This window comes from Ahaetulla prasina, chromosome 1, assembly GCF_028640845.1.
Source record: "Ahaetulla prasina isolate Xishuangbanna chromosome 1, ASM2864084v1, whole genome shotgun sequence".
Lineage (NCBI taxonomy): Eukaryota > Metazoa > Chordata > Lepidosauria > Squamata > Colubridae > Ahaetulla > Ahaetulla prasina.
In genome coordinates this window covers 33,617,199-33,638,339 of record NC_080539.1, presented here as the reverse complement: position 1 = coordinate 33,638,339, position 21,141 = coordinate 33,617,199, and the positions used below count along the sequence as shown (strand labels likewise).

Here is a 21,141-nt window from a genome sequence, read left to right as displayed (position 1 = left end):
GTCGTTCTATTTCTATATGCAGGTCTTCTCTTTGCAGTTTGTTATCTTCTCCAGTTATTTCTCTTCTATTCTGCTGTCTCCAAGTACTGCCATGTCCATTACCCAGACTTTTTTGTCTTTCTTGTTGAAGATTGTTAAGTCTGGAGTGTTATGTGGCAGATGCCTGTCAGTTTGAAAACTAAAGTCCCAGAGTACTTTAGCTTCTTCATTTTCAATGACTTTCTCTATTTTATGGTCCCATAAGTTCTTGCTTACAGGCAAAGGGAACGTTGTCTTACCTGAACGTCCCTTCTTGGAGAGGGGAAAACGGCCGTCAGGATTAGGTTTGTTTTTGAATGTTTTGAATTTTTTGAATTTTTTTTTTTTTAAATCCAGCGAAGAAGCGGGCTCGGGAGCCAGTCCCTTCTTCGCTGGATTTTTTTAAAAAAATATTCAAAAAATTCAAAACATTCAAAAACAAACCTAATCCTGACGGCCGTTTTCCCCGACTGAGAGAATGTTATTTCTTACAGATCTTCCAATGCAGCATTGTTGCTACTTTGTCATGCTGTTGTTTGTAGTCAGACTGAGATCTTCTTGCAGCAGCTAACCAGATGGTCCACTGTTTCTTCAGCATTATTATTATTAAATGTAATAGTAATCATGATTGCTTACTCCACTATATATGGAAGCCACACAGTATACATCATCTCATTGTGACAAATAAACATGTCTAAGAACAGGCTACTTGATCTTTGCTTCAAGTACTGCTAGCCGCAAGAGGCTTACGGCCCAATAGCAACTCATTACAAGGCTAATATTATTACTGTGTGAAATCTGGTTATTGATTACTTTGAAATCCTCATTATTGTAGAACTCCATGTTCTTTTCCTTTACAATATTACAGTAGAACACCATTGAATATATTGAAGTATTTATTCATCTATTCAATCCACAAGTGCTTATTTTAATGCTCTGAGTTACAATTATTTGGGGGAGGGGGAGAAAAGATTTATGTGTAGGTTTAACAAAAACAGTCCCAACACCAACCTTGAAGATAACATTATGAAATTATATTTGCCTCCTCACTTAGCCCAGCACTACCTATTATTTCCATGTACACCTCTCTGCCATCCTTCTCATAAAAATGATAATGGCCAGCAGCCGCCACCTGCACACAATATAAGGTTCTACATTTAGGCAAAAAAAACAAAATGCACAGGTACCGTATATGTGGTACCTTGCTCAATAGTAATACCTGTGAGAGGGATCTTGGAGTCCTAGTGGATAACCATTTAGATATGAGCCAAATACAGTTCTGGGCTGCATAAACAGAGGGATAGAATCAAGATTACGTGACGTGTTAGTGCCACTTTATAATGCCTTGGTAAGGCCACACTTGGAATACTGCATTCAGTTTTGGTCGCCACGATGTAAAAAAGATGTTGAGACTCTAGAAAGAGTGCAGAGAAGAGCAACAAAGATGATTAGGGGACTGGAGGCTAAAACATATGAAGAACGGTTGCAGGAACTGGGTATGTCTAGTTTAATAAAAAGAAGGACTAGGGAAGACATGATAGCAGTGTTCCAATATCTCAGGGGTTGCCACAAAGAAGAGGGAGTCGGGCTGTTCTCCAAAGCACCTGAGGGTAGAACAAGAAGCAATGGGTGGAAAGAAGCAACTTAGAACTAAGGAGAAATTTCCTGACAGTTAGAACAATTAATAAGTGGAACGACTTGCCTGCAGAAGTTGTGAATGCTCCAAATCTGGAAATTTTTAAGAAAATGTTGGATAACCATCTGACTGAGATGGTGTAGGTTTCCTGCCTGGGCAGGGGGTTGGATAGAAGGCCTCCAAAGTCCCTTCCAACTCTGTTGTTATATTATATTATATTATATTATATTATATTATATTATATTATATTATATTATATTATATTATATTATATTATATTATATTATATTATATTATATTATATTATATTATATTATATTATACTATTATATTATATTATATTATATTATATTATATTATTATATTATATTATATTATATTATATTATATTCTATTATATTATATTATATTATATTATATTATTTTATATTATATTATATTATATTATATTATATTATATTATATTATATTATATCATATTATACTATATTATGTACACTTGTACCATGACAAAAAGGAGTGCATTATTAGAGGGTCACTTCCTTGTGTTACAATGTTGTTTAAGTGTTTCTCCTACTTGGAAACTAGAAAGGAAAAGGAGATATCACAGAGGTTAACTTTATAGGGGTGTCTTCTAAAATGAGAACATCACTGTCCATTAAAAAAGAAAAGCTTCAAGATTCATAAAAAAATAACAGAAACTTGAAATTAGAGTGACATGACCAGGTTTCACTGAAAGATACAAATAAACTAAAGCAAGGCATTTTGTCTCATTCATGGCTAATTCTTTGCTGGACGTACATTAACACCACTACTGCAGCTTTCTGCAACAAATCCAATGAAAGCAGGTATTTGTCAAATCATATTATTACAATATATAAAAAAAGAAAATAAGACAGAAGCGCTGGTTTCTTAAAGTATTAATCCCCAACTAGCTTAATATATTTAAATCGATTTTGTTAAACATGCTCCTGTCAATGCAAATCCCTCAAGCGTGCAATTTTAAAACACAGACAATAAAACTTAGTATCAAACTACAGCAGTAATCTTTAAATCAATAACATCTAGTAGAGCTATAGAAACAATTTGAAAACTACTTATAAAAATTCTCTTGTTGAGAAATTTAAATTTAAAGATTTAATAGAGGCAACCTTCATGGAAAGAGGAAATATTCCAAATACAAGGGGCCACAAATGAGAAAGCCCCTATGAAGCCAACTCACTAACTTGACAATCAGAAGGATCTGGAGCCAGACTTCTAGTAATGGAAAAGAATTCAGGCAATGGAATACAGAAACCTTAAAGGCTTTCTTTAAGCCTTTGCAACACAAAATTACATAATTTTTTTATGTAACCCTCCTAGAAATGCTGCCCCACTCAGGTACCGTATATATCTATGGAATCCCTAGACAATTTTAAGAGACCGAAATTTAATGTAAGTCAACAATCAAAAGCCACAGCAACCCAATAGGACTGGAAAAATATGATCCCTTGGCATGCTTCGGAACAGACTGGTACAGTCTAAGGAGCGTCAATTGCATTCGGAAATTTTTACTGTTCCTCTTCTAGGAAGAGAAGCAGAAATACACTTCCAGCTGGCAGCTGAACAATCTATTGAGAATGCAACAGCCAAGTTATTAATGGGAAAGAGCATTGCCCTTCATATGATTTCCTGACCCAACTAAAAGGAAGAGTCATGATCGTTAAAGCTTCATTCAGTTTAGGAAGAGGATATCCGGAAGGCCCTTATCTTTTATTTATTAGGGGCCCCCAGTCTGATTCTCAAATCAGATTCATCCCTCTCCCTCCCTCCCTCCCTCCCTTCCTCTCTCTCTCTTTAATCACTGCCTGATAATCTGTCATAAGATCCCTTCTTATAAAAGCTTTTGAGCTATGCCAAAAGACAAAGTTTAAGCTACTAGAAGTGTACATTCAACATGGATTTAATGACTGCTTCATTTTTCCCCCTTTTCTTTCATGTTCCCACTCTTTTTCCCGTACTGATGCATTAATAAGAAAAGTATTATTTATTTTAGCCAAAATCATTCCAAAATCCAAATTTGACATTAAGGCAAAAGCTTTCATTTATGGTAACTGTTATAGTTCTGTAATCAAACTCATCTTATTTTGAAAGTCATTAAGCTACAGACCACATTCATAACTTGCAGCCCGCCGTAATTATATCCTATATGAAAAATAGAGGTAATTTCCCCCAATCATACTTTTCTCTTAAACCACAGCCTTACTAATAACCAAAAGAAAAGAATTTACTCACCCTTTTTATATTTTCCACAGACTCTGTTTCTAGAGGAGATTTCCTACATGGTACCTATGGGCATCGTACCTGACATGTTTTTAAAATAACGAACATGGTCTTTTTAGAAATGGCTTAAGAACTGTTAGGAAATAACCCCCCAAAACCTAGCATTTTAGAAAATGTGTACAGGTTTAAGGAGATTCCGAAGACCAGTTCTGCAACCTGGCTTCTGGTAAATGAGTGTTTCACGGTGGGCAACACCCATTTTCTAAGAAGAATCCAACAAGGTTCTCAAAATTTCTGATATGCAAACTATCTTAAAGAGATGATGGTCTCTGATTTTAGGGAGGTGTGCCACCCTAATTTCCGTAGAGATTCTCAGTCATCCAGGTCATGGTTGTCCCAAAGGTGCTTTTTTCAAGAGGCACCTGGACTTTCTTGTTTTTTCTTTGAAGACGTTTCACTTCTCATCCAAGAAGCTTCTTCAGCTCTGACAGGATAGTGGGGAATGGAAGGATTTGGGACGAACACCCTTTGAATGGTGTGGGAGTAGGAATGGATTTCCAGAGGAAAAAACTGTAGACTACAAGAACCAGGAGCACTACTCAAGTGAACCTGAGGACACAGATAAATCTCCAAGTGCTTCAATGGCCCTCTAAAAGGATGCAAATGAGCAGTTGTCTGCAAGGAATATAAATCTTTCCATTCCCAACCATCCAGTCAGAGCTGAAGAAGTTTCTTGCATGAGAAGCAAAACGACTTCAAAAGAAAAACAAGGAAGTCCAGTTTCCTCCTGAAAAAGCACCTTTGGGACACCCTAATTCCAGGTAAGGTTGAAAAGCAAGCTAAAGGAAGGAAAACTGGTGTTTTCAACCTACCAAATACCTCATCCTCACAATATGCACTTCATATGACTTTTTCCTAAACTGGAGGCAAAGTTCAGCCATCCCACAATTTTAGATACTCTTTTGTACCATATTATTTTCAAGACCAGGCAAACTCAAATTATGTTTTATTTTCAAAACTTTTCCTAACTATCCCTATTTAAAGTTTGTAATATTTTTTAAAATTGCCTAACAAGTGCAGATCTCTTTTAGGTTAATGAATCATACTAAAGATGTTTCCATACCACTTTTATTATAATTTCAGGATCCTTCTTAGAGTTCAGATTATTGCCTAAATTGGAATTTTAAAAGAAAACACAGCTGTTGTTTTCTTTAAATGAACTGTAAGAGTGATGCATCTTGCTGAAATAATACCTCTCTTCGCAGTGACATGCAAAATAGAAGTTTTGCAAAAGACTACATGAGATTATGAACTGAATCTCATGCATTTTATCATGCATTTAGCACTCTTTACATTGCATAGTTCTAGAGTTCATGCAACTAGTCTTCACAGTGCTCTACAATTACATATTACATTTACCAAATTTCACCTTTCCAGTTTTTCACCAAGTATCTATTTCCAATTTAATCTGGTAAGAATTTATATTAATAATAAGAACTATATCCATCTTGAGTTTCCTCTGGGTAAAAAGACAGGATGTAATTAAAAAATGAATGAATGAATGAATGGAGAGCTCTCATGCTGGTCATGATACAGTCCTGTTCTCTTTTGTTCCTCTTATGTTATCTACTTTAGCCTGTACTACACCTTAAGCACAACAGCCAATCATTGCTAGAGATCATTTTTGTATAAAAACCTGGAATTTAAGGAACACTTAACAGATAAATGCCACAATGCATTCCTAGAAGATGGGACAGCTTATAAAATATTGTAACAATGTAACTGTCTCCAGTGAAATAACCATAAATCTGATTTTATGAAATCATATAGACAAGCAATATTATTTCCTTGTCTAATAACTGTGTAACAGAGGTTACGAAGCAGATATTAGAGAATGAAACCTGCTGCAAATTGAAACTTTTAAAACATATAATGCATATAAGCAAATATGAAATATCCTTCTAAAATTATGTTAACAATACACCCTTTTGCAGTTTCTTCCCACTGTACTCAATGGGACTCATAAAAAGGAGGAAAAGATAGGAATTAAACTTAAATGTTTCAATTTATTTATACACTTTATGCTTAGGAGGGCACCGATTACCACTACAATCAATTCTGAATGCTTGATTATAATTATTTTCTTGATGTGATAGTGCATACCAGTCGGAATGATAAATCCAGAAAGGAGAAAAATATAATCGTCAATATAAGTATAAACATCTATGTAGCTAGCAACACATACTGATAGCTATTTAGCAAGAAGTACAATGCTAAAAAGAACCATATTATTCATATTGGAATACTTTACAGTTTGCATTATTAATTGAGTAATCAAGGCAATATTATCCACCCACATCCTTTCTACAAACAAATGGTCAGGTTATTTAAAGTCTGGCCTTCTGGCACTTTAAAACCAATACAGTTATTATCATATAGGCTTTGTGTCTGGTAGGTGGGTTGAAACTGTTGCTTTTGATGCAGGAAACTATTATACTGCAAGTGCCCCTGAGGAAATATTTTGGAAGGATATTTAAAGACCTGATACACCTCCATGAACATTGAAATAATGTGGAAAATCAAACTATCTTGAAAAAGCACAGACAAAAGTCTCCTCAGAATTAAACAGCTGTTTCATATATTGCTTCCAAACTATTCATTTCCTCTAAAAAAAATTTCAAGATTCATTGAGCTTCACAATCCAACATCAATTAGCCAGACTACTATAGTGGTCCCTTTCCTTGGGAAATTTTTTTTATTAGCAATTATTTCTGAAAACGTTGATGTGCAGCTCTCCTCCTCTTTTTTTTTTGAAATCAGTTTACCCAGCTAGACCGCAAAACTTCTAAGTCATTCATTATCTATACAAACTCAGATGAGACACTGTTAAATGTGCTCCATCAGTACTGTCTCCACCAGTATGTATGTATTTGTATATATGTGATATGTATATGTGCATGCGTTTTTGTTTATTTAACTTCCCACCACAGAGATTCTCAGCAGAACAAGAAAACATCCATGGTATATAAGTATGATTACATAGCAGTAAGCAAAAATGTCTTAAAAAACTGAAACACAGATGAAATTATAAAACAATCAGTAGCAACATTCATGCCAACTAATGGCATCTATCAATCAAAAACTCTCTTAACATTTCTGTTTTTAATGATTTCCTGAAGCCTAAAAAAGATAGGGGCACCAGGGGACTTGCCAGGGAGATCAGTCAATCTGTCTAGAGAACAAACCCCCAAAAAACATCAAGAAACAAGGTTGACACAGTGTGACTACAGTCACATATCACTATATGGTAATTATAATTTGGAAAGACATCCCACCACTCTAGGTCAGGGGTCTCCAACCTTGGCAACTTTAAGCCTGGCGGACTTCCATTCCCAGAATCCTGGGAGTTGAAGTCCACCAGGCTTAAAGTTGCCAAGGTTGGAGACCCCTGCTCTAGGCCACATTGCTTTGCCTAGCTTTCCTAGCTTTCATGGTCATGTGCTAGAACTTGGGTTTTAAATTCGTGGTGAGTGATTTATCACTCAATAAATTGCATACAAACCAATGGCATCATTTCATAGCTAATAAAAATCAGTTGTGTCCCCTAATCTGAAAAGTTGGCAAGGATATATCCATAGTCTCCAAAGAAAGGACAAAGTAGAACATGAAATAGCAATAGGTGGGTGAAAATCAGCGGTGGGTTGCCCTCGGTTCGCCCCAATTTGGGCGAACCAGTAGTGGCGGTGGCGAGAGGCTCCGCCCACCCACCCAGACATCATCAAAAATGATCTGTGCATGCGCAGAAGCGCTGCGAACTCGCAAAGCAAGTGCACACACCTGTGCGCTACCGATAGCAAACCAGTAGCGCCGGGTTTTGAAACCCACTACTGGTGAAAATCTCTGTGCATATATTGCAAATAAAATCTTGATAAAAGAAAACATAAAAACAATCTCTATTCCCTTTAACAGAATTCTAATATCTTACAATTTATTAACCATTTGAGTTTGCAAATTATTTCTTATCTATAGAATGCTTCTTGTGCTGAAAGCCACAAAGGTGTTTTCAGGCACAGCCTGGATTTATATCTGTAGGTAGTCCTCAGTTTACAGCTATAAAGGAGCCTGGAATTTCAATTGTAAGTTGAGGCACCATGAGACCAACCTGATTTTATGAGTTTTTTGTAGTGATTGTTAAATGAACACCACATTTGTTAACACTACTTTCCAATAAAAAATCACAGGGAGATGACACCTTTGGAACTCAGGAGCCAGGCCATTAAGTACCTTTTGGGCAGGTCCACTGTAACTTCAAACCGTCGCTAACTGACAAATCATTAAGCGAGGATTACCTGTAGTCCATATTCTCAATATGGCGTGTCTAACATAGTTATTTGTGAAATCTATATTAACCTTAGTTTTCACATGCCACAAATATCCGTGCCACTCAAAACTTGGCTCCTGTTTTTCTAATTCTAAAAGGCTTCTATTCCTTCGCAGCAGCTATTCCTTAATCCAAGCCAACAACAGCCCCTATGTGCTTGTGCCATGCCAGCTTCTCGAACATACCTGCATGTGTCCTGGCTGCACTTTTTGCACACCCTTCGTTACCTGCGTCACAAGCTACCGAACCCACACTACGCCTTTTACACATACCCTCACATCCTCTTGTAATTTCAATATCATTTTTTTCTTTTCGTAATTTGAATGCCAGCCACTTCTCTGGTTTATTTCAAAGAGGTTTTTTTGTTTTGCATAATTAATTTTTATTTCCATTGATTACTAGTAACAAAGATAATTGTTGCTTTAAGAAGCTTAATTTGTTGAGAAATACCTATCATCTCTGGAAGCTAATTTCTTTTTTCTTTTTATCTCATCCAAAATAGCTTGTGTTTTCTTTTGCCTCTTCTTTTCGGAGTTCACTATTATGTTGTATAAAGTAACCTCTTATGAAAGCTTTGCTTGAGTCCCAAACCATTCTTACATCTTACACCCTTAAGATTATTTGCAAAAAACTCTTTTCTTTTTACAGTTCCCCACTATTACTTCTTTCTGTAATAGCATTTCATTTATCTTCTGGCTGAAGGAACTGAGTTTTCATTTATAAACCGAACTTACTGGATCTGAAAAAATCTTTGGTAATATCTCTACTTTATCCACCTTATTAGTCAAATTCTTCAAAATCAAAACATATCTATTCTTGGAAAAGATATGTGTATTTTAGAAAAATAAATGTATTATCTTGAATTGCTCCACACAAGCTCAAAATTGTCCATCTTTTTTTTTAAATGATAATGTAACTTGCATAATTTTAATTTTTTTCTTAATTCCTAGAATTGAGAAAGAATTTTAATTGAGATTCAGAGCAATTCCAAAGGATTTTGGTAAAGATGTTAGAGATAAGGTTATCAAACATTATCAATTTTTTTAATGAGATGAAGAGGTACTGAGGCAGAAATTGACAAAGTTTATAAAATAAATACAAGATTTCCAAAATTAAAACTGTTCCAAGGAATATCCTGATCAGAAAGAAGATAAGAAGACAAGAGACAATTCTGTATGCATTTTAATACAAAATTTAAGATATATAAAACAGAAGTAATTATGCTTAAAAAGTTTTCAATTAGAATACTGCATAAGAGAAAAGTACTTATTTCTGACTGATAACGTTCAGTTAATGTTATTTCTGATAACGATTTGATTCATAATCTAAGAAAATCAGAAATTGTAAATGTGGGCTAAGTAGACCCATCCAAAGATGAAAGTTTTCAAATTAAGTACACTTCATTATCATTCTGCATTTAATCAGTTTTTTGCTCTATCTGCTCCCTATCTCTGATATATGCCTACCGGTATATCTAAGCAACACAGTACAACATTTCCATTATTTCTTCTCACTGTATTTGTCTCCTTCAAAAAATTTATCTGACATCTGTTTTGTAATGGAATATTCAATATTGCATGGACTTTGGCACCATATTTTTACTGCTAAGTCAATTTGGCGATACAGAGCTGAATTCTAAGGAAGGTAACAGTAACTGCTAGAAATGAAGTAGATCAAAACAAAGGAACTCAGCAAGACTTCATAGAATGCAAAATCTTTCCGAATATGTTTGAAGATGAAGCTGCAGAAGAGGCGTCAAAATGTATGCGCACGAACATGCGTGCGTACACATACACACACAAAATTACAGTAATACAAGATAAATTAATCATTATGCCTACACAAGGCTTCTTGCTGAACACAGCATTCCGCACTCTGGGGCCTTTGGCTGTCATCACAATTGCTGAATCTGTTCGTTTAATATTGATTTAATCCAGCAGTGAAAGTCTATGATAATAAAGTATTTGATAAGTCCTAAGAAAAATACAAGGAAAAGCTTCAGACTCAGAGGAGCATAACAACATAACATAAAGCAGAGACTAGATTCATCTGATTAAAGTCTAAGCCAGTCAATTTAACAATTCAAGGCTGTGCATCTTTTTTTTTCTCAGAAAAAATCTTACTGACTTTAATGATTATTCTCTAACAAATGTCTTCAGTACAGTTCTAAAATGTGCAGCTGAAGTCTTACAGAATTACATTCAAAAATTAATATTATGATACAAAGTAATACAACACAATGTTTTCATATTTCATGAAATATCTTTTCAACACCAGCACAGTCCATGACATACTCACAATATATAATAATAAGTTATAATGTGATTTATCTGATTTTGGCTTAGCATGTCATATGAACTCAGAAAGTTGTGGTTTACCCTCAGAGCGTTTCAAACAAGTCCTAGTTTATCACAATGTGAGAACCCAATGAATATTCAAGTCTGCATCATCCTAAAATCACCGCAAACAAAGTCAGTCTGTAAAACCTCTGATGCTAGAACCTTATTCTGGCAATTTGTTCTTCACTAGCACAAAGTTCCTTCTGGCTGCCCATATGTTTTTCCTCACGAGTTGCCATTTACCTGGCAGAATTCTGGATGGCTACTGCTGGTGTTGTGGTTAGCCTTCCTAACCCTTTTGGTTCTGTCACTGCCATTTCCAGCACTTCCATCATTATCACTAACCATCTTAGTTTCTTCTGCCAGGAGAGGCTGATTATCCATGGCCTGCAATTATCTGAGCTCTTCATGAAAGTATATTTTGCCCTCGTCTCTTCTCTGCAGAGGTGGGTTTCAGCAGGTTTTGACCAATTCTGGAGAACCGGTAGCAGAAATTTTGAGTAGTTCAGAGAACTGATAATAAAAATTCTGACCGGCCCCGCCCCCATCTATTCTCTGCCTCCCAGTCCCCAGCTCATCGGGAGGAAATGGGGATTTTGCAGTAACCTTCCCCTGCCACACCCACCAAGCCACACGCACAGAACCGGTAGTAAAAAAATTTGAAACCCACCACTGCTTCTCTGGTATATTACTAAAGCCCTCTCCCAACATATACGTTAAGAATTCTTCATCTATAAATATATGTTTGCCAAGAATATATGATCCAAGACATTTTCTGTATTTTCTGAGACTCTAGAAAGAGTGCAGAGAAGAGCAACAAAGATGATTAGGGGACTGGAGGCTAAAACATATGAAGAACGGTTGCAGGAACTGGGTATGTCTAGTTTAATAAAAAGAAGGAATAGGGGAGACATGATAGCAGTGTTCCAATATCTCAGGGGTTGCCACAAAGAAGAGGGGCTGTTCTCCAAAACACCTGAGGGTAGAACAAGAAGCAATGGGTGGAAGCAACTTTGAACTAAGGAGAAATTTCCTGACAGAATAATTAATCAGTGGAACAACTTGCCTGCAGAAGTTGTAAATGCTCCAACACTGGAAATTTTTAAGAAAATGTTAGATAACCATCTGTCTGAGATGGTGTAGGGTTTCCTGCCTGGGCAGGGGGCTGAACTAGAAGGCTCCAAGGTCTGTTCCAACTCTGTTGTTGTTATTATTATTAACCTCACAGAAAATAGATGGACAGATGAAATGGGAAAAGGTATTGTCTGAAGAACACTCTATCCAAGAAGATTTACTTGCTGCTTCAATTTTTCGTTACCAAAGAAAGCTCTTTTATTTAGACTTTGGAAAGAAAACAGCATTTGATATTTTCTTTATCTCACGTACATCTACATACAGTGCTGCCAACTATAATTCAAAGTCCCTTCACCATGTATTTATTTACTTACTTATAATTTGCCTTTCTACGCACTCTAAGAGGTTTAATGAAGATCTTCCTTCATGTTATTCTCATAATTTTATGAGTAGGCTAGACTGAGAGAGTGTGACTAATATTAAGAAATTCACCCAGTGAGGACAGCCTTGAATCTGGGCTTCCCCAGTCCTGGTCTAACACCTACACCACTAATTTCAGCTTCAGTTGATGGGGGAAAAGATAAAAACAAAAGTTACAGCAATGTTAAAACTAGCAAAGTAGTAATACTTTCAGAGAATATAATCAACATCATTAAAGGCATGCACAGTAATCCTCGATCATCTGCCAATCCATCTCTTGTCTCCAAAATCTCAAATCACAATAAATTAACTAGTCTTGAAATGTTTTAGTTATGAATGTTTTTTAGTGTGATGTCATTGTCTTCGGAGCTACTAAGGTCGATAATAAATGAACTAGAAAGGAAGTCTGGGGTAATGTAATGCAACATTCTGAATGAATGAGATCCATGAAAACATTGTGTTGTGTGACATTAATGGATACATAGAAACAAAATGATAGAGAACAAAAAAAGCAATTGGGCCATTCACAGACCCACAATAAACAAGAATGTTGACTAGTAAAAATCTGCTTAGAAAAATGCCAGTTTCAAATACATGATTTAAGGCCTAGGTTTATTTAGCAATAAATATAAATCTAAAAGGAGTTTGATGTGATTGTTTACAATAAAGGACAGAGAGTACTACAATGAATATAAAGGTGATGAGGGGTTCTGAATGTGAACAGAACATGATTTGGTGCTGTCAAATCAAATTACTAGAAATATGGACATTAAAAATGAAAATGAAAGAAACTGAAGTGAAAGTATGAGTTATGCATGTAGAAGCACTAGAAAACAGATTAATCTTTCAATAGAGTAAGTGCAAACTGTGCATAAGAAAAAAGTCAACACTGCTTGGAACAGTTATAGAATAGAATAGAATAGAATTATTATTTTTTTATTGGCCAAGTGTGATTGGACACACAAGGAATTTGTCTTGGTGCATATTCAGTTAGAGTTAACAGTTAAGAATTATTTAGCAAGAATCATGAAAAGAAATGCTTGGAAAAATTATAAGGCACAAGCGTGAGAAAGAAAATATGTATTTGTTGAGTTGGAGAAAGTATGCAATATAGGCAATAGATTTGAACTAGATAATAATAAAATAATGTAAAGTTTTGTTACATGAAAATGAGAGATACGTCAAGCAAAATATAAAAAAAAACTGACTGAAATTGGGTACGTAAGCATGTATAGCTGAACAAAGAAGGATCAGTACAAATAATAATAATAATAATAATAATAATAATAATAATAATAATAATAATAATAATAATAATAATAATAATGTGGTTTGAAATCATGTGGAGCAAGTGTGTGAGGAACAAAAAGCAAATATACACATGAATGAAAAGTGCAAAACAAATATAGCGAAGGAAGAGTGAATGAGTGAAGAGAAAGAAAAAGACCAAGAAGGTCAAGGTTCTCAATGAATTCCTGAAAAAAGATGAGAAATTTAAGAAAAATGAAATGTATGAATTGGTAAATAGATATGATCAAAGCAAGAATTGTTGCAAGGGTGGAAAAATATGTAGAAGTACAATAAAAGATGTGGGTATAAATTGTGGGTGCTTCATCACTGGAGGTTTTTAAAATTGGACAGTCACTTGTCTGAAATTGTGAAGGATCTCCTGCTTGAGCAGGGGGCTGGACTAGAAGACCTCTAAGCTCCCTTCCAGCTGTATTCTGATTCTGATTTTTTTCTTTATCCCACAACTTTAACTTCTCCAGTTACTATTTATTATTCCTTTGTTGTGCTTTGCATAACACCGCTTATACACAAATACACACATATACATGCATATATCCTGAGCTGCAAGATGCCTTGAGGGCATTTCATTTGTGTAAGGTAAGGGATATCAATTCCTTCACTAAATTAAGCGACCAAGAGAGCTCTTTGAATTGCAGTACTGGCTCCAGACTTGTCAAGAACACAGCTAATTCTTTCTCCTTCGGCAGATTCTTCACAATTGGGGCCCTTGGACTCCTAAGGTCGGAGTCCTAACTATGCCTCCATCAGTCCTCAATTTTGGGGGGGTCCCTGCAGCACCACTCCATGTAGCACCCCTGAGCTACCTAAAACAACATTGCTTTTCGACTGTACCATCTTGCAAGTAAGGGGGGGAGGAACACTTTCTTCTCCTCTTAAAACCTTTCTTCAGACAGTCTCCAAAATGTAGTATATTTACACACGCATACAACCCCTTCATCAGTTATAGTATGATACCTCTTACCCGCCCCACTTGCCTTTTGAGCTTAGCTCTCCCTCCTGACGCCGCCACAATGTTAAGTCAATGGCTCCCACGATCCAGAAGCGATCGTTTTTTTGAAGGGGAGAACGAAGCTGCTTGTTTTCCTCTTCGATCGCCTTCGTCAACACATTTCCTACATTCTTCACCTCCAAGGTAGCCGCAGATGGTTCGGTCCCGAGTTAGCAATCCAACCCACAAAGTCTGTTCTCCCCTCTTGCTTTCCCTACTTTCCCTCGCCCGCCGCCGGTTCCTTCAAAGCGTCTTCGGTCATTTCCGAAAGCCGACAGCGGAAATAGTCGAAAAGTGGTCGGGAGGGGACGAAGAAGAGTACGGGAAAAGACGAATGTGAACGGAAATTACCGAACGGGAAGAGAAGACAAGAGGGAAATCCAGAGACAGGAAGACGATCGGCGGATAATGAGAACAGCCGACTCTCTTCGGAATTCGAGCCCTCATCTCCGATTTTTCCCGTATAGGCCAAACTTAACTTTCCCGCCCCAAATATCAATTCCGTGCGGCTTGGTACCTTTTATATCACAAATACTTTACGGACAAAAACCAAATAAATGGCAATTTATGGCAATAGTTTGAAATATGTTTTTTCTTTTACATAAGATTTGACGCACATTCGTTTGCAACTAACAATCATTCTTTTCATCTGGCCAATTTAGAAGCTTCCATTCTGATATTGGGAATTGGGTATGTCTAGTTTAATGAAACGGACTAGGGCTGACATGATGGCAGTGTTCCAATATCTCAGGGGCTGCCACAAAGAAGAGGGAGCCAAGCTATTCTCCAAAGCACCTGAAGGCAGGACAAGAAACAATTGATGGAAACTAACCAAAGAGAGAAGTAATCTGTAACTAAGGAGAAATTAACTGACGGTTAGAACAATTAATCAGCGGAACGACTTGCTTCAGAAGTTGTGAATGCTCCAACACCGGAGGTTTTTAATAAGAGATTGGACGACCATTTATCTGAGATAGTTAGGGATTCCTGCTTGAGCAAGGGATTGGACTAGAAGACTTCCAATATCCCTCCCAACTCTATTATTCTGATAAATGTATCTGGTTGCTTGCTTCAAAGAAGCAAGGGTTGATAGTGAAACCAGTCTTCCTATCTAATAATGCATTATAAAGGAAGCAGCAGAAAGTAAACTTTTCAAGCCAAAGGGATGGTCACATTTCCCAGCATTTTAATCTAGCTATCAGCACCATGGAGTTATGGGTGCTTTCTGAGGTTGGTTGATTGCAAATATTTTATTACCTAAGTAGGTAATATTATGCTACCTAGTTGGGTAATAAAATCTCTACAATACAAGCAAACAACCAACCTCAGAAAGCACCACAACTCCACAGTTCAACCTTGATCCACAAATAGTCGTCTATTACCCTACCATGTTTAATTATCCTTTGGAGAAACACACAACTGCTTAAAATCCAAGGGGCAAATCTTGAAGCAGCTCAGCTTTGAGTTCCTTAACTCAAAGTAACAGGTAGTCTAATAATAAATTGTCATCTTATATAGCTAGGTGAGAGAAAATTTCAGGGAATACACTGGTCAGGTTCACATACTATGTCAAGATGAAATCAAACCACATTATGATTTATAGGAATGTATAAGTCCAACTGGTAAATGCAGATATAAAATTACGTTGCTTTAGAAACATCATCATCAATGTAAAAGTCACCACCTGTCTTTTGTACCTGCAACATTTAATCACATGTGCCTATTCCAGGTAACATGCATACAAACATGAGTTGTCTAAATGACATTTATGATGTTATCTCATTCTTGTTCATAAGATGTTCGATAAGCATTTGTCTGAAATAGTATAGGGCTTTCTGCCAGAGCAGCGGATTGGACTAGAAGACCTCCAAGGTCCCTTCCAACTCTGTTATACTGCTACTGTTAAAAATATCAATTCCCAGCCTTCGATCAAATTGCTGCCCTCTACTATACTAATTAAAATTCCCACTGTGAAACTGCTGGTTGGAATTATGTAATACAACAGATCCCAAGGAAACCACTTAAAAAGATTTGTGTATTGCACACATGGCTCATGTGTATTTGAGGTCTGATTAAGACATAAGCACTAGGCTGCCCAATATAATAAGCTACGCTAACATGGGACTTGGTATACTTATCCTTTGGAGAAACACACATCTGCTTAGATCTTAAATCTTAGGCTCAGATCTTGGATCTTTGAACTTAGGCTCACCATGCTGTAGGGACCAATTACTGTCTTTTATATGCGTGTGAATCAGGTTAGCACAATATTAAGACATAAATTGGTTTGTTTAGTCATTGCATGTTCACAGCAATTTTGTTTTGTCAGCTCACATTTGGGCTTTCTGCTGTAGGTGTTCTATATGGCTAGCATAACATTTAAGTTATTTGGCCCTCTTGCATACACAACTGTTGCAGAAAACAAGAGCAGAATTTTCAGAGGATTGCTCCTTCAAGATCAGAGCACTCACTGGCTTTGCTAGAAAAAGGCTGAGAGCATCTTTCTCAGCCTTTCAGATGTCTAACATTCCCAAGCTGTACAATCAGTATGAGTACTGGCCCTGCTGCCCGGAAAGGATAAAAACTGAATATATCTGAACAGCAATAGATGGTGAAAAGCTGGGATAGAAAATACAAGGCTAAAGAAAGAGATGGCTATGACGTGGTACTTCCATAGTCCTGAGACATCTGGAGATAAAAAGATGGCCCTGCTCATCTATTATATTCCCATTTATTTACTTTTTTTTCTTAAACCAAACAACCCCAACATTCTAACTTGTCTTCAGATATGAAGGAACATGAGTGTTTCCTTCATTAGGCAAGTTTCCCATTATTCTGCTTCACTCTCTCTTACATATTGTTAATCTCATATTCTGTTTCAATGCCCCCAGAAACATAAAAGCAAAAGAAAGAAATAGTCTTTTTAAATCCTAGCCTCTGCAGTAAGTGCTTTTCAGCAACCTCTGCACAGCTGTTGTCACACTGAAGTAAGAAATTACACTGGAGAGAATCTTGTGCTATATTGAAACTAGCAAACCTATTATTATACACCTATTAAAAGAGATTAAAAATCAGTCTGAACTCCCATTTTCTGCAGAACCTACACGTGCATATACCAGTAGATGAACATTCAACAAAGATGGCTTATTTTAACATCCCTTAAACACCTTGCTGTATTCACCATCTCCTATAGTGCTTAACAACTTATGGGCCAACTGGGAGGACCGGAATTAAATAAAAATATTACATTGATGATACTGAGCTCTGAATCTTTTAATGCAGGAGTGTCAAACTGGGGGTTCATGGGCTGGATGCATCATGTGCAGGCCATGCCCACCCCAGCTCCACAAGTGGGGAAAACATCATGAAACGTCACATGATGGCAACATTATGCAGCAAGTTTGACACCCGTGTTCTAATGCAATATTGCAATAAATAATTATAGAATAACAGAATTGGTAAGGTCCTTGAAGGTCTTCGAGTCCAACCCTCTGCACAAGCAGGAAACCCTATACCATTTCAGATAAATGGTTGTCCAATCTCTTCTTTAAAAAATTCAATGTTGGAGCAACTTACAACTTTCAAAGGCAGTCATTCCACTCATTAACTGTTCTCACTGTTAGAAAATTTCTCCTTAGTTCTAGGTCGGTTCTCTCCTTGATTAGTTTCCATCCTTTGCTTCTTATTCTGCCTTCAGAATAAGCCTTCTGCCTTTGGAAAATAAGTTGAGCCCCTTTTCTTTGCGGCAGCCCCTGAGATATTGGAACACTGCTATCATGTCCGCCCTAGTCTTCCTTTTCATTAAACTAGACATACCCAATTCCTACAATCATATATTTTAGCCTCCATCATATATTTAGCCTAATCATCTTTGTCTCTCTTCTCTTTGCTCTTTCTAGAGTCTTAACATCTGGATCCCTATTGAAAAAACCCTGAATATGGCAACACAAAAGTACAAGATACACATTTTAAAAAAAAAAAAGGAAATTTTTTGAATTGTTGTTGCAGCAAGAGAAAATTCAAGTGAAACAGTGCTTTTTTTTTTTTTTGAGTAGTGAGAAAATCTGAAGTTCTTAGAAAACTCTCCCTCATTTTAATAGCAAGATATTCAAAGTGAAAAGTACAAATTATTTTCAAATAAATGTATTGCTTACATATTTATCATTTGGCTTGATGTCTCTCAGATTATAATATACATTATAGAGGTTTATTACTCAAATGTAATTTTTACAATAATTTCCGATCCATTTATGTATGTGGGTGTGTGTTATGTATATGTATATATACAAAATGCTGACAAAATAAGCGATCAGAATCACTTCTATTAATATAATAAACTTACTTCTAAAATCAGAAAATTGATAGTCTGAATTTTTGAGAGGCCCTTCAGATTGTGAGATCCTAAACTATAGCTTGTTTAGCTTATACCTAAACCCGGCACTGTCTGAATGGCCAGTCTAGTTTTGTTTTGTTCTGATGTTTCACCAGCAGCTATGGCTGGCATCTTCAGAGGCAAAGTGAGCTGCTGCTCTGTAGTGCATCACCCAACAGTTCACACCAACTGAAAGCCTACACTGGTACGTTTGTCAGAACCACTTAGAGCTTATACTACAGTTTTCCTTGTGTCTTCTACTTCAGAACTGTAGGAAATCATGGTACCATTTCTCATCTGTGAGGGAGTTCACAGATGAATGTGAGGGGCTTGAAGGTAATCACATCTCCTTCTTTTATTTTTATTTTGTTTTATTTTTTTTCTTTTGGCAGTCGGGCGGGCCCGAATCAGCAATAAATAAAAATTAATGATTAATGATGGATAATAGTTTGTACATAAATATGATGTTGGAAAATGGAAATAATTTTTTTTTATAAAAAAAAAATCACATCTCCTTCTTGAAAACCAATTAAGTACTGCCCATCATGACATGTTGCTAACCTCTTGTTCCTTGTTAATGTACAAGTTTATATAAAGCAGGGACAGGCAAACCTGGAAATATTACGCTTAGTTCAATTTCTTATTTTTTCAACCGTAAGTTTTTTTCAATTCCTTTCCACAACAATTTGTGATTTTAAAAAATCTGGACAATAATGAACATATATGCTTGTGCATTTTTTACAAGAACTCCATCGACGAATTCAGAAGAGAGATTGCTGTAAAATGCAAAGCAATTCATTTGTCTCCCATTGATTTTCTGAAATACACTTCTCCATATTGATAGAATCATAGCATGGAAGAAGGGTTGGAAGGAACCTTGGAGATCATCTAGAGTAATTCCCTTCCTAGTACAATAATTTACTATTACAGTATCTCATTCAGTGAAGAAATATTGAAAAAAGACCTCCAAATAAAGAAAGGCCACTACTTCCCAAAGCTGTCTGTCTCTCTGTTAAACACCTATCACCATTAGGAAAATTGAAATAAATACCCAGTGTAATTTAAATCCATTATTTCTTGTCCCAGCATAACAGGAACAAAAATACCTCTTTTTTATTAACATTACAGCCGTCAGACACAATAAAGATATCATCATGTCTCTCCTTGTGCCAACTTTTTTCCCTCCAAACTAAACATACCCACAGGGCCTCCAACTATGTTTCATATTTTTTTCCCCTCAGATCCCCTTGGCTGCTGTCTTCTGGACATATTCCGAATTATCAATGCATGCCTAAAATATGATGTCCAGAACTATCCATAATATACTACAGCAATCTGACTAATGCAAAATAGAAAGGAACAAGACTTTCTCTTGATTTTGACACTGTACTTTTGTTGATGTAGCTTAAAGTTGCATTTCCCTCATTTGCAGCTGAATCTTACATCTGACTTATATTCAGTTTGTGTTTCATTATGATACCCATAACATTTTGTATGTACTGCTATTCAGCATGGTTCCTCATCCCATACCCACTCCTTTGATTTTTCCCTAAATGTAGGACTTTGCATTTGCCATTGCTGATTTGTTATCAGCATTGTTATCTTGTCTAAGGTTTTTGCTATTCCCCTCTACGTCATCTACAAATTTGATAACCACATTTTATCACCTCTTATTCAAGTTATAAATATGTAATAAATAGAATGGAATCCTGCACTACATATAGTCAATTATGACCACAGTTGAGCCCAAAATTTCTATTGTTAAGTGAATTTTGCCCAGTTTTATGACCTTCCTTATCCTTATCTGGCTTCCACCTTGACTTCATTTGGCAGAGGGTCACATGACTATGGGATATAGCAACCATAATAAATATGAACCAGTTGCCAATCATCTGAATTTTGATCATGTGACCGTGGGAATGCAGCAATGGTCGTTAAGTATAAAAATGGTTGTAAGTCACTTTTTTCAGTGCCATTGCAACTTTGAACAGTTACTAAATGAACTGTTGTATATCGAGGACTATCTGTATACCAGTCAAAATACCCATCCAGCTTGATACAGAACCACTGGCATACAGTATATTTTTTGGATATGATTATTTAACTATAGTAGTTCTGTATTTGTGCTACGGTTGTATCGTTTAGCCCAAATTGTTATCATCCTCTCTGCTGGAATCAATATATTTTGTTGAATACTTTACTGAAGTCACCACAGACTATTTCACTGCATTCTTAGAGTCAACTAAATTACCACTCTATCAAAGGAGATCAAGTTGTTCTGGAATCATATACTCTTGATAAATCTATGCTGTTTCCTGCTAAGTACTGCATTCTTTTCTA

General features: G+C 36.2%; 1 protein-coding gene across 2 annotated transcripts in view; it reads right to left on the bottom strand.

The window, feature by feature from the left end:
• Nucleotides 1-21,141, bottom strand: part of EXTL3 (exostosin like glycosyltransferase 3) — a 146,182-nt gene that overhangs the window by 107,921 nt on the left and 17,120 nt on the right. Inside the window, exon 1 of one of the 2 annotated variants that reach the window (XM_058164808.1) lies at nt 10,139-10,265. The exons of the other annotated variant lie outside the window; for it this stretch is intronic. The gene's annotated coding sequence lies outside the window, so the exon portion shown is untranslated. Of the gene's footprint in view, nt 1-10,138; nt 10,266-21,141 lie in introns of those variants that run through there. 2 annotated transcript variants of the gene reach the window in all.